The sequence below is a fragment of the Camelina sativa genome, chromosome 15 (genome assembly GCF_000633955.1).
Source record: "Camelina sativa cultivar DH55 chromosome 15, Cs, whole genome shotgun sequence".
Lineage (NCBI taxonomy): Eukaryota > Viridiplantae > Streptophyta > Magnoliopsida > Brassicales > Brassicaceae > Camelina > Camelina sativa.
Genome location: NC_025699.1, coordinates 6,051,430 through 6,051,797, shown reverse-complemented (window position 1 = coordinate 6,051,797; position 368 = coordinate 6,051,430).

The following is a 368-nucleotide window of genomic DNA, read 5'->3' as shown; positions in this document are numbered from 1 at the left end:
TCAACTCCCCCAGACTTAGCCTTTGCTTGCCCTCAAGCAAAACATAAGCTTAGACCTGTGAAAGAGGTTTGAAAACAGGAAACTCACTCAATTGCATGATGATTCTTATTCACTCTCTTCATTTACCTGACTCAAGAACTTATTTCTTATACTCTACCATGATAAGCATCAACATTCCTTACTCAAATCCTACAATCCCTTGGAATCTCTGAAATCTCCATTGTCATCTCATTAGTCAATATTAAAGCATAAATAAGGTGAATTCTTACCTTGGGTGTATTGATCAGTGGCATATGGATTCTCTTCAGGCCAAGACATTCTTCTTACATCTCCTTTCCTCTCCCTTTTCTCACTTCCATTATTTTTTT